Below are 12,062 nucleotides of genomic sequence, written 5' to 3'. Positions count from 1 at the left end.
TGACTTTGAGTAGTTTGTAGTGTTCATTGGTAAATGCACTAAGGATAGGCCGTTTTGATTAACGTGTCTAATTGGTTAGCTGCATTCGGATCCTTCGGTGATCCGGCACAGTAAAATTGTTTGATTAATCATTTAACGCATCGCAAATTATTGGGAAAGATGCACGCGGTTTAGATTTAGTAATTGGTTTGTGTTACGTTGGTGCGGGAGACAATTTGGTTCGTTCTGTGCCTGGGGTTGTTTAAATACAGCCAGGTTAAAGTATTGGCGGCGGTCCATTGAGGGGTAAGTGCGGGCCTTCGCTGTGATTGCGAGACAGAATTAGGCTATTGTTAATTGATGGTGTAGCCATTGGAGCTTTGTAAATCCCTGCTAAGCGTTTAAACGCTTGTTTGTTATTTTGTTTTTTTGTTTTTGTGCTATATCTTGGGCGGAGGGCACAGTCGTGGATGCTTGCTTTAACGACATTTTGTCGGGGAAGTTAGGCGCCGCTGATATCGTGATTTAAAAATCTCTGTTCTTGGGGTATGCATGAAGGGGATCGGTGCAGGGCAGCTCCGTTTGCTTTTGTCTTGTAGCTGCAGTGTGGGGGCCGCACTTATTGTTAAAAAGTAAAAAGTTTGGCTTGTTTAAGCAAATTGGTAAATAGTCCGTAGGCTAATGAATGGATGTTGTGGATGATTTTCTCGCAGCTCCATCAGATCAGGTTTTGGATACTTTGACGAAGGTGCAGTTGCATAAGGTTTGCGATCATTATAATTTGAAATTGGGCTTGAAGAAGAGTGCTAGATTGGCACAGATAAGGAAGGCTGTTAAAACTAAATTGTCAGACAGAAAAGTTTTGCCATCCATTGATTCAATGAGTGAATTGGAGCCGGAAGATGTTTCGACACCGCTTGCACCATTGGGTGCGTTTCAAAGTAAGGCAGGTTGGACATTTGAACAACAAAAAGAGTGGTTGGAAATGCAACAAAAAGAAAGAGAAGCTGAACGTAAAGAAAGGGAAGCTGAACGGCAACTAGAATATAATAAGAGCAAAAACGATCGCGATATTGCGTTAGAACGTTTTAGGTTGATCGCAGAAGGGAAAATTGTAGATGATGGCGGTGGCGCTGTTCCTACTGGGCCAGCACGCACCCCTGATATCGCTAAGATGACCAGATTGATTCCCAGGTTTAACGAGAAAGATCCTGATGTGTTCTTTTCACTTTTTGAAAGTGTGGCAGATGATTGTGGGTGGAGTGATTTTGAACGCACTTTGTTACTCCAGAGCGTCCTTGTCGGGAAAGGGCAGGAGGCGTTTATTGCAATGTCTGTAGCGGATAGGAAGATTTATAAGAACGTGAAAGATGCTGTGCTTAAAGTGTATGAGCTAGATCCAGAAGCATATAGACTGCGATTTCGAAATTGGAAGAAGGGAGAACAACAGAATTATACAGAGGTAGCACGAGAGCTGAAGAGTCATTTCAATCGTTGGTGCGCTGCAATAGGCGTTTCTACCTTTGAAGAGCTGTGTAATTTGATTGTGTTGGAGCAATTTAGAAACATCCTCCCTGATCGTATCGCAGTTTATATAAATGAGCGAAAAGTAGCAACAGCGGCAGAGGCATCAGTTTTATCTGATGAATATGTCTTGACGCACAAGCATAATTTCAGAGAATATAATTCAGGTAAGGGCTACCGCGAGCAGCGCTTTGGACGTTTTGGTGAACGTTCGGGATTTTCTAGCACTCCTAGTCAGTATGTTGACCGAGAACAGTCTCGTGGAAAGGCAGATCCAAGTGTGTGTCATTACTGTTCGGAACAGGGGCATTGGAAGAACGAGTGTCCTGTTTTGAAGGAGAGGGGCCAGAGAAGAAACCCTAGCATGGCACGACCTGTTGCGCTTGCTGTTTCGGGTGTGCGCGCACGGCCTGAGAACATTCACACAGGGATGAGGCCTAACCCTGAAGTGGGTGTGGTCTCATCGAACTTCTCTGCTGACAGCCTTGTTGGAGCTAGTCAGTACAGTATTTCTGATGTAATTAAAGCTGATGTAAATGACTATTCTCCTTTCATTACAGATGGTTTCGTATCGTTGGTGGGTCGTTCTGCAAAGGTGCCAGTTAAGATTCTTAGAGACACAGGGGCATCTGAATCTTTTCTGCTAGAGTCCGTTTTGCCTTTCTCTAGTGATTCCACCACTGGTAATGTTTTAGTAAGAGGAATTGGGTTGCAGGTTGTAACTGTTCCTCTGCATAGGATTGAGCTACAATCAGACCTGGTGCAGGGTGAGGTAGTCATTGCTATCTGCCCTTCATTGCCTGTAGATGGCGTACATCTCATCTTAGGCAATAACTTGGCTGGAGGGCGTGTCTGGCGTGATGTGCTGTCACCTGTGGTGGTTAAGAGGGTTCCATCTATCCCGTCAGGTGCTGATGTTAGCATGCAGAATTTACCTGAGGTGTCTGCATGTGCAGAAACGCATGCCATGAACTCAGTCTCTGGAACTGAAGTTCAGGAGAAACACAGTAAGCCTGTTTTTAAGCCTATTGTTTTGCCAGATTTACCGTCTGTGTCCCTTGATGATTTTGTTGTAGCGCAGAAAGAGGACACAACACTTGATGAACTGTTTGTTTGTTCTGCTGAGGAGATACATGGTGCAGAGAAGGGGAATTTCGTTCAGGATGGGCTGTTGGTCCGTAGGGGGATGCCGCAGACTAAGGTGTTTGAGGATCCTGTTTTCCAGATAGTAGCACCTCATGGTGTTATAGCAGGGCATTTGGGTGTGGGGAAGACGTATGACAGACTTGTGAAGCACTTCTTTTGGCCTGGCCTAAAGAAGGATGTGGCATGCTTCACTAAGACCTGTCCTACGTCTCAGTTGAGGGGAAAGCCGAAGCAGGTGATTGAGCCAGCCCCACTTTACCCTTTTCCAACATTAGGGAACCCATTTGAGCAGTTGCAGATGGAGTGTACAGAGAATTTGACCAAGACGCAAGAGAACATGAGTTGGATTGACCACTGGGCTGAACCGAGGGTGTTCAGTCCTGTAGATCAGGTTCTGGCATTGTTGCCAATAGCCGGTTCCCCCTTCCCCTCTAAATACACAGGTCCCAATACGGTTGTTCGGCAGGTGTCAGACCTGAGCTATCTAGTTTCAAACCCTGACCATAGGCGTAATACGCAACTCTACTACAGCAGGTCTCCAGTTTCTGGGGCAGCAGAGACTGGTGACCAGGTTCAGTTAGTTTCTTTGGCTGCAGTGACTGGGATATTTAGCTTCTCTCCTCACATGGTGGCAGCGTGTGATGAGGATGTGGTAGGCCCGGGTGACTGTATGCTCCAGCCTCAGTTGAGGAACTCGGAGGAGTTGTCTGACTTGGGTGCACTAGTTGACCATTCGTCCAAAGCGAAGGCATCAGAGTTTCAGTTTTTGAGTGTTGACTTCACTGCTTTGTTTTCAGACACAATCACGCACTCATCTAGGCGAGCTTGACATCGATGTGAGTGACGCTGCACCAAGGCAGAGGGAGGAGCAAGGCGTGGACTGGTCCAGCTTCTTCATAGCTTGTTTCTTTTCTAAAAAGATTAACTGCCACAAGTTCAATTTGACCATTGAGAAAGAAATGTTAGTTTTAATATGGGGATTACAACATTTCAATGGTTGTTTAAGTGGGGGCGCTGTTTTGTTTATCATTTATTCCAATTATAGTCCACTGATGACTTCGTTCTCTAACGTCAGCGCCTTATGCGCCGGGCGTTTCCATATAGCCTACTGATCTTGCACGTTCGGGGTGTGGACATCATGGCTGATGCCTTGTCCTGTTCCCCGTGGGGGCCCGAGTGAGCCATTGTGTTGTCCTAACGTCTCTATCTCTCTCTCTCTTTAGTATATCATCTCTCTCTCTGCCTAGTCTCCTTAAAATTTGGCTTTCCAGGTACCGGGACTTGCTGGAGCCTTGGGTTCGAGGGAGGGTGGTTGGAATCTCTGGGGAGGGATTGATTGAGTGGATGGGGGCCAGCTGACTTCAAGTGATCCATGTTTCATCTGCTTTGTAGGCTTGGGTGATGAGTCCAAGCCAAAACCCCTAGACAAAAGCTGAGTACTTTTAACATTTGATATTTACTAATATAAAAAAAATAATAATATGAATTGTTGATTTATATTTAGAATTTGATATTTGTTCTGTTTTGGGTGCTGGGGGAGGGGTGAGTAATTTTACAGAGTCTCTCTTTGAGAGGCCTCTGTCTTAAGGGGGGAGGTGTCACGGCTTTGCCTGGCTCCTCCTCCTGTTTGTCCTACGTCTGTCTCCTACAGGTGAGCTGGGCGCAGGTGTTTGGAGTCACATTAATTGCTTCCTGGTTTGGGCCTTTAAAAGAGTTCTCCAGACGAGGCTGGAGGTCGACCGCCGCTGCTCTGTCTCCCGCACCGATTTAGGATTTTGCTTTGCTTGTTCATTGCACCTCATATACTGATTGCATACACTTTTATTTTCCAAGTTCAACTCCACTACTGACGTTACTTAAACCTATTCTGTTCAATTCTATTTATTTAATAAATCTAATATATATCGCTACTCCGCGTGTGCCTTTCCCTATTCTCTGTTGCTTGCTCTGAGCCAGGCTTGTAACACTATCTATCTATACATATCTATCTATCTCTCTTTAACTCTCTCTCTCTAAACTGCTGGTGCCCTGTGGTTTTACCTCAGTGATTCTCTCTCTCGTTCTTCCTCTCTTCTCCAAGTCACTGTATTAGCGCAGTGCAGTGCAGTGAGCTAGTGTATAGGGCTAGCATGGGGACAGCCAGTGGACTCCATCCATCAGAGGCTGGTCCAAAGCACACTGAAGCAGCCCCGGCCCCACCCCCGGTAATTAATAAGGCAGAGGTGAGGGTGACAGAGGGGAGCATGATCTTTCAGTGTTCAGACACAAACACACACACACACACACACACACAGACAAACACACACACACACACACACACACACACACACACACACACACACACACACACACACACGTACACACTCACTCACTCACCACTCGTGAATACCAGCAACATGATTTTTCAGCCTACTGACATTGACATAAATTCAAGACCTATATGTTATGGTTGGTAGAGTCTGTAAGAGGATTTCTAGTCACAGTGAGGGTGTCGTGTGTGTGTGTGTGTGTGTGTGTGTGTGTGTGTGTGTGTTTGTGGTGGGATAGATAAGGTCAGAGAGAGCATTTCAGTATCCATATATTTCATTAATACTGTCCCATCATCCTTTATCATACATACAGGAAAGATTTGACAGTAGGAGTAGGAGCATCTTAACATAAAGATTGGATTAAACACACACACACACACACACACACACACACACAGAGCGAGAGAGAGAGACTCACATGTGCATACACACGCTCAGTCTGAGGAATATTAGATTTATAATATAATATAATGCAGACAGGCATGCATAGTCACGGTATAAATACTGTGTAACGTACATAACAATAAACATATAGATAACTATGTTCATATGACTGATTCACACAGTATACTGTAAGTGTAGTAGCTACCGCCACTGATTCTCAATCACATGAATCATCATTGGCCATCAGTGCAATAGAGGCAGGCAGTATACTCTTCTGCTAGCCCGCAGCAGCCAGCAGGCACTCTCAGTGCAATATATGGATGGAGTCTGTATCATAAATTCTCCATGCTGCTACCCTATGTGTGGAGATGAGGAGAGGGTGAAAATATAAAACTCATTTCGATATCTTATGGCATTTTGATGCCTAAAAGCACCCTTGGCAGATGTTGCAGATGGGGTGGGACTGGAGAATGTGTTATTTATTTGTTCTCCCGCACCACCAGGCCCGGGTGGTTCAGAGCTTGGCACCGTCGAGACGGAGATGGACAGAGAGAGAGAGCGCAGCCGACAAAAGCACACACAGGGACAAATCCTGGCATCGACCCAACAGTTTCCTCAACACTCTGCCCCTACGATGACACCACACTGACACCACAGAGGCTGTCTCTCTACCCAGAGACCGCTCTCGTAGGCCAGACTGCATCGCCGTGGGACTCCAGGAAATGTAAAAGAGTAAAATGACCTTAAACTCACAGTGAAAGAGCCTCTCGCACCGAGAGGCTAGCTGTCAATCATCTGCATTCAAACAGCCAAGTGATATCAGCTCCCTCGCTCCGTGTTTATTCTAGACTCAAGTGGCCAGCATAGGCAAATGCTGAGGGATTGTACTGCAAATGGTGGGGACATTTTAGGTGAAAGCCAATGATCCTTCCATTAGTGCATCTCAAAATGAAAAATCCAGATTTCAAGAGGGTCTTTTAACTCAGTGTTTGCTGTGGCTTAAACCAATCTCTGTTACAAGATTCATTTTCAAGACCCCCACAAAACAGACAGCGAGAAAAAAAAAAAAAAAAAAAACAAGTACCAATATGTCAACCTTCTTCTTGCACCAGTAATAGAACATATTTCCAGATGTATGTTATTCCCATCCCCTATCAACATATCTTGAAGACAACATCCAAACAAAGTGTCCTTTTTCTGTCCAAGATGTAAATGGCCTTGACCACGAGGGCCATTCCATTACATAAACAATGACTGCACTGTCACAGAGCTGTGAGAGCCTATTAGCTAGGGAATGGCTGCAGCCTGGTGAATACAATCTAATGACCCATTCCCAAATAATGAGCATTCATCCTGGCCGTCGACAGCAGGTAATTACTTGCTTGCTCATCAGTGGGTTCCTGATTGCGAGGGTTGACGTCTGACGTGCAACACTGTCCGATACAGTAGCCGCCAAACAGGCCAGCTAATTACCCTCCAGGGAGTCGTTAGCCCCAGCCCATGGTAACCTCAAATCGCTAGCTCAGAAATGCCATGTGCGGGCCGGCCGCTGAATGGCTGGCCATAAATCCTCAGGAAGCAATTTGTCGTTGAAATATTTGCCATCCGGGTGGCTCTAATGTGCAAGCTTATTTTTTTTTTGCTTATTTTTTTTATATATATATTTTTCTAAAGGCAAGGTTCCAATCTTTTGGCAAGACTCTTATGTGGGATGCACTCCCTGTTCTTGCTGTCAGTCTTCAGCTTGTCAAAACAGAAACACAGAGAGAGAGAGAGAGAGAGAGAGAGAGAGAGAGAGAGACAGACTGAGGGGAGAGAGAAAGGTTCTCCAATTGGGGCGCTCTAGAAGTGACTGGGTGGAATGATAAGGTTTCTGACCTTTTGGGAGAAAAAAGAACTTCAAGGACCTCTGTGATCTGTGATTTTTTGAGTGGCAAAGAAAGCAAAGATGGCTATCAGTTGATACTCTCACCTTTGGTCAGGGACTATGGGCATTAACACCTGGCTCTAATGATATTATGTTGACCTTTGACCTTTTCCTGTCAACAGGTTGTGTGATGGTGTAATATACAGCAGAATGATACTCTTCATCGTCCTATTTTGGCTGCTCAGCTTACTACAAGAACCAACAGGAAAAACAGGTAAAACCTCTTGTTGAACTGCAGCAATCAAACTCGAGATGAGTGCACATAAAACTTCAAATGCTCCAGCTTGAACTGAATAACCCATCTTCCCCTGTTACCCACCCCTTGTTAGGAGCATGTTTTTCCCCCTGCCCTCTGAGTTAAACGTAATCATTTGCTTCACTTGCAAAGAGGGGGGAATCTCCTGTGAGCATTGGGGGCTTATTTGGCGCTGAAGATTATCATCACGCATCAGTTTTAAGAAAGTATTTCCACTTGCATTTGCATAGAGTAATTGCTCCTTCTGCTGCGGGCCCAGCAGATGGGTTGAGCCTGTCTTTGCGAGCTAGTGTTGCTAACACCAAACACCCGACTTCTGTCTGCCGCGCGGCCGCACGCTAGCTGACTCACTCACAAACAAACGTTCTCACTCTCTTCCCAAAAAAATAGCCGGAGGCCAGTTTTTGCACCCTTATGGTCTACAACAAAAGGTTTCCTGGTGTAACTTTGAAACTTTGCAACTCTCTCTGTCTATCAGCTGTTCCACACTGACAGAAAATGGGCTACATCTTAAAGGAACACGCTACCTTTTGGGGGAAATAGGTTATCTACCCTAGAGTTCCATAAGAGGATACATACCCTTCTATCTTCTGTCCACAATAATCCATGGTTAGCCTAGCCAAGCTTAATTATTTCGAAGTGGGATACACCAGTTAGTCCATAGATCCCTTTTAGACGAAGGGTGCCTCTCATTTGTATTTTTATACATCCTCCCTTCCTTCCCCGGTCCTCGTTTCCACTGATCTAGATACAGAATGATGGGGCGTCAGCAATAGGATAGTCAATCCAGTGTTAGTTATAGATCAGTGGGAACGAGCCTGGAGGACCGAGCATCGAGGATCGAGGAGAGATGTTGAGAGGCACCCATAGACAAGCTGTAGGCTAACTGGTCTAACCCACTGCCAGTAACTTATGCTAAGCTACTGTAGGCTAACAGTGTTAAACTGGGTTATTGTAACTCTGCGGTAGATAGCAAATAAGCAAATTTCCTGAAAAAGTGGTTACATTGTAGCCTGATAAACCAGCCTAAATGGATTGGATGTCTAATTTAGTCTGGCCTCGATGAATGGATACAACGGAACATTGTTGATGAGCACAACCCGTTGTCTTTCAAACCATGTCTGTGCCTAATAGGCCAACGCTCCCTCAAAACCCCGCCCCAGAGCCCTCTGCCCCGCCCGCGTTGATTCAAAACACATCTCTGCGTTGTGATTGGTTTTAGTTGCCATCTGCCAGATTCAGGGCAGTGTTTTCAAAATGTTCAATGGTCCGAGGCCAGACCCAAATGCAGGCAAAACATTTTGCCGTCCAGCAGTTGGTGCTGGTTTTCCAGGCTAGTTACATTGCTCAGTTATGCTTACATTACCCACTATGACCACATGGTTATTTTGTGGCATATAGACACTTTATGACATACTGATGTCTTAGAAATATCTGTATTTTAAATAGCCTACTGGCAAAGGTTCAAAAACAATTTCAATCACTAACCGAGTTCCGCGCTGTGCTCCATTTTTAGAACTGGGAAGAATGACCTAAATGCATAGATAGAATGACTGAATAAAATATGGAACTGAACAGCCATTGCTGTCGAATGGCAAATTGGTCGGAAGATGAGGAATCATCTGACATGGGCCCCAGTTGCAGTATGCCACCAGCTGTTGGTGTGTTCTGTGCGAGGCAGAACCTCTCCAAGCACCTGCCACACTGGGAGTGGTTTACATAGTTTCAGTCTTCCTGGTCCTCAGAGGGAAGTATAGAGCTAACCCCTGTGGGCTACCTACTGTATGCTCCTATTCATACTGTATACAGTACACCACCTTTGAAGTCTAGTACGCACGTTTAGGATGCACTGTCACGCAAAGCAACCTCGCCCCAAATCCCGTAACCCCGGCAGCATTGACTGGTTGTTATGGTAACCAATCAGCATGTTTCCCCTGTGTCCAGGTGAAGCATCTGCCGCTACAAGCTGAGCTGTCTAAGACATGACAATTGTAAACTCCGGGCAGAGATGTCCTAGATGTCCTCCTGTCACTCCTGAGTACTGGGCCAAGCCCCTCTCCTCACAAACCACTTTTTTTGTTCCTACAGTGCAAGTAGACAAAGACACATCTGTCATTTTTGTTTTGAATTTTTCAGTGTTCTCTGTTATACAGTACACCTTTGGCAAATTTATGATCGGAAGCATCATTTGTTTTTTACCCTGAACATATCACGCTCGCCAGTGGAGCTCTCTCTGTCAGTCTGAGAAAGAAATGTAATCAATACCAAAGAGCTGATGCATGCAAATGCATATGCATTCCCAGTTCTGCCCTTTGACTGATATACCCTTGGTGGGGTTTTACTTCATGTTGTCAGGTCTCGGTACACAATCACTTCTTCATTCTGAAACAACATTCAGAAAGAAAATAATATTTTATATTTTATATAAATTTATTAGTGTAGATGTGTGTGTAAGGTTCTAGCTAGGCCTCTCTTATGGAATAGCTCAGGTATAACATTTCACTTTGCATCCGTTATATGTTGTTGAGGCTATTAAAGTGGTTTGTATTTGGGTTCATTATCAGCAAATTCAGGACAATGTTTGTGTTGTTCATTTGCTTTACATTTCATGCAGATCTAATAAACATCATATTTTTCATGAGTAAAATGAAAGACCACGCTGTTGGGGAAACTGGAAACAGCAAAACCCCTAGGACATTCTAGATCTGAAGCAAAAACAAAATACTGACCATTACTGTACAGGCTTGACAGACAGAGCTTAAAAATAGACACAGAAAAACTCAAGGATAAATAAAGCATTTCTCTGTCCGAGAAATCTAGAGGTTTAAAGAACTGTTCCACATTTATATCATTTCAAGCAGGCATTAAATTAGCAGCAAGTATTCTAAATTTACCCTGAGACATCATTGTCTTGTCACTGTGTCTTTCTTGTGTTATACACACACTTTCATCTCCTTTCTTCTTGATGTCACATGAGTGTCTGAAGTGTCGATGTGCCGGCCATGTCACCTTCTCAGATGAGCACTGCAGAACATTGTGTGCACATGGATGGATGAACTTAGTTGTTTCCATCTCGAAGACTTGCATGTTTTTAATCCTCGACTATGGAAATGAGAGGATTGTGAACTTCATTGGGCTGTCATTGTCAATGAAAGGCGTTGCGTTTTCAAATCTTGTCAGACAGACAAATGCTCAGACCTGCATTGCATCGCATTGGTAATTATGACTGATGGTAGGCCTAAGTGTTGACATTTGCTATGAAATCAATCATACAAAATGTTACAAATTGTAGAACTGGAGGTACACATCAGTGCAACTGAAATTACTGCTTGACATCCATCTTTGCTGCAGAGTCTATGCTTAATGCATGAGTGCTGCAACTGGTAACTGCACATTATCTGGCAATACTGCACAGTCAACGTGTTTCAAGGACCCGTTTGCACCGTGGGTGAACACAGAAATTATGAAGGAGGGAGAGAATATGGTAATATCTGCATGACTCAACAAAACAGACTTGGGCTCATGAAAGGGGAGCGAGCGCAGTCCTTCACTTTCTAAACACTTCAGCTGTCTTGCATTCAGTCATCCATCAGCACCCTTGAGAATCCACTCTTCGCCAGAATTTGTCTGCGAGACACGCAGGGTTCGACGGGAGGGGGGAAAATGTAAATAGGACGCATGGTAGAACACTGAAAGGAGCAAATTAAAAGGGTGATAAATAAATAAATAAATAAGTAAATAATTCAATAAATAATTAAATACTCTATTATCAAATAAGAGACTTCTGATTCACAGATTGCATGACGACAGAAGAAACATGGTCTGATTAAAAGGTTCATCTGGGGACGGAGACAGATTCTGTAATTGGAGGGGGAAGAAAAAGTGCAGAGAAAAATAGTCTCCAGAACATCCAAATGAAAATTGACAGTGGAGAGTTTAAACGTATGCAAAATTATTCCATTATGGGGGAGAAAAGCTAAGGCCATGCCATAGGCTGCTCTGACTTCAAAGAAGCAAGTCAGGGATCCTCAGCTTTGGGATAGCACACAAAAGCATAACATGACACGGTTGCAGAGCAGAGGCTTTAAAATAATGTAACCTTTGAAGAATCAAGGCTTTCTGATAATAATAGGTGAAACATACACCGCTGCTGTTTTGTTTCTCCAAAAAAGCAGAACATATTCTCCCCAGAGTGTGTGTGTGTGTGTGTGTACTTGTTCCCTAATCTCCATGGAAGTCAAATGTTGGCTGTGGACCCGAGGATATGTTGAGACAGCCCCAGACGACCAATGAAAGCTGACGTTCTCTCTTACCTCACAAAGGAAACCATGGCTACATCATCATTACGCAAGTGCATCGGGGATTGCTATTTTTAGACCCAGTTGGTCCTCTGGAGACAGCTGGTAGGAGGCGGGGTCACAAAGCAAAGCCATTTAGATGGAATGCTTGTTACGCCGCTTTCCACCTTATTCCCAGGAAAATCCTATGATGTGCGCCTCTTTGGAGTAATGTGTAGTTAAATATTGATGACCTACTG

Source organism: Sardina pilchardus, chromosome 9, assembly GCF_963854185.1.
Source record: "Sardina pilchardus chromosome 9, fSarPil1.1, whole genome shotgun sequence".
NCBI lineage: Eukaryota > Metazoa > Chordata > Actinopteri > Clupeiformes > Clupeidae > Sardina > Sardina pilchardus.
This window is presented reverse-complemented; position numbering follows the sequence as displayed.